Source organism: Mandrillus leucophaeus, unplaced genomic scaffold, assembly GCF_000951045.1.
Source record: "Mandrillus leucophaeus isolate KB7577 unplaced genomic scaffold, Mleu.le_1.0 Scaffold311, whole genome shotgun sequence".
NCBI lineage: Eukaryota > Metazoa > Chordata > Mammalia > Primates > Cercopithecidae > Mandrillus > Mandrillus leucophaeus.
In genome coordinates, this window is record NW_012103266.1 from 2133960 (window position 1) to 2136266 (window position 2307).

The 2307-nt window shown below is 35.8% G+C and overlaps 1 pseudogene; it reads right to left on the reverse strand.

Annotated features, from left to right (window-relative positions):
• The window catches only part of LOC105544883, a 25663-nt pseudogene that overhangs the window by 19126 nt on the left and 4230 nt on the right, over positions 1-2307 (reverse strand).

A 2307-nucleotide genomic window follows, 5' to 3' on the forward strand; every position in this document is an offset into this window, starting at 1 on the left:
CTAATGACGAGTGATGAGCTTTTTTTCATATGTTTGTCAGCTGCATACATATCTTCTTTCGAGAAGTGTCTGTTCATATCCTTTTCATGGGGTTGTTTGTGGTTTTTTTTTTTTTTTTTGTAAATTTAAGTTCCTTGTAGATTCTGGATATTAGCCCTTTATCAGATGGATAGATTGCAAACATTTTCTCCCATTCTGTAGGTTGCCTGTTCACTCTGATGATAGTTTCTTTTGCTGTGAAGAAGTTCTTTAATTTAATTAGATCCCATTTGTCTATTTTGGCTTTCGTTGCCATTGCTTTTGGTGTTTTAGTCACGAAGTCTTTGCCCAGGCCTATGTCCTGAATGGTATTGCCTAGGTTTTCTTCTAGGGTTAATATGGTTTATAGGTCTTACATTTAATTCTTTAACCTGTCTTCAGTTAATTTTTGTATAAGGTGTAAGGGAGGGGTCCAGTTTCAGTTTTCTGCTTGTGGCTAGCCAGTTTTCCCAACACAATTTATTAAATAGGGAATCCTTTCCCCATTGCTTGTTTTTGTCAGGTTTGTCAAAGATCAGATGTTTGTAGATGTGTGTTGTTATCTCTGAGCCCTCTGTTCTGTACCATTGGTCTATATATCTGTTTTGGTACCAGTACCATGCTGTTTTGGTTACTGTAGCCTTGTAGTATAGTTTGAAGTCAGATAGTGTGATTCCTCCAGCTTTGTTCTTTTGGCTTAGGATTGTCTTGGCTATACGGGCTCTTTTTTGTTTCCATATGAAATTTAAAGTAGTTTTTTTCTAATTTTATGAAGAAAGTCAATGGTAGCTTGATGGGAATAGCATTGAATTTATGAATTACTTTGGGTAGTATGGCCATTTTCACGACAGTGATTCTTTCTATCCATGTGCATGGAACGTTTCTGCATCTGTTTGTGTCCTCTCTGATTTCCTTGAGCGGTGGTTTCTAGTTCTTTTTGAAGAGGTCCTTTGCTTCCCTTGTAAGTTGGATTTCTAGGTATTTTATTCTCTTTGTAGCAGTTGTGAATGGGAGTTCACTCATGATTTGGCTCTCTGTTTGTCTATTATTGATGTATAGGAATGCTTGTGATTTTTGCACATTGATTTTGTATCCTGAGACTTTGCTGAAGTTGCTTATCAGCTTAAGGAGTTTTTGGGCTGAGATGATGGGGTTTTCTAAATATACAATCATGTCATCTGCAAACAGAGACAATTTGACTTCCTCTCTTCTTATTTGAATACCTTTAATTTTTTCTCTTGCCTGATTGTGCTGAATAGAACATCCAATAATATGTTGAATCAGAGTGGAGAGAGAGGGCATGGAGAGAAAGGGCATCCTTTTCTTGTGCCAGTTTTCAAAGGGAATGCTTCCAGCTTTTGCCCATTCAGTATGACATTGGCTGTAGGTTTGTTATAAATAGCTCTTAGTATTTTGAGATACGTTCCATCAATACCTAGCTTATTGAGTGTTTTTAGCATGAAGGGGCATTGAATTATATCGAAGGCCTTTTCTGCATCTATTGAGATAATCATGTGCTTTTTGTCATTGGTTCTGCTTATGTGATCAATTACATCTATTGATTTGTGTATATTAAACCGGCCTTGCATCCCAGGGATGAAGCCGACTTGATCGTGATGGATAAGTTTTTTAATGTGCTGCTGGATTCAGTTTGCCAGTATTTTATTGAGGATTTTCGCATTGATGTTCATCAGGGATACTGGCCTGAAATTTTCTATTTTTGTTGTTTCTCTGCCAGGTTTTAGTATCAGGATAATGCTGGCCTCATAAAATGAGTTAGGGAGGGGTCTCTCTTTTTCTGTTGTTTGGAATAGTTTCAGAAGGAATGGTACCAGCTCTTCTTTGTACCTCTGGTACAAGTTGGCTGTGAATCTGTCTGGTCCTGGGCTTTTTTTGGTTTGTAGGCTATTAATTACTGCCTCAATTTCAGAGCTTGTTATTGGTCTATTCAGGGATTTGACTTCTTCCTGGTTTAGTCTTGGGAGGGTGTATGTGTCCAGGAATTTATCCATTTCTTCCAGATTTTCCAATTTATTTGCATAGAGGTGTTTATGGTATTCTCTGATGGCAGTTTGTATTTATGTGGGATCAGTGGTGATATTCCCTTTTTTATTTTTATTGTGTCTATTTGATTCTTTTCTCTTTACTATTAGTCTGGCTAGCTGTCTATCTACTTTGTTAATCTTTATGTATATAATATAAAATTAGTATGCATATTTATTATCTAAAACTTTTATATATTAATATAAAATTAATGTTTATTATAAAAAATGTATCTATATATAAAAT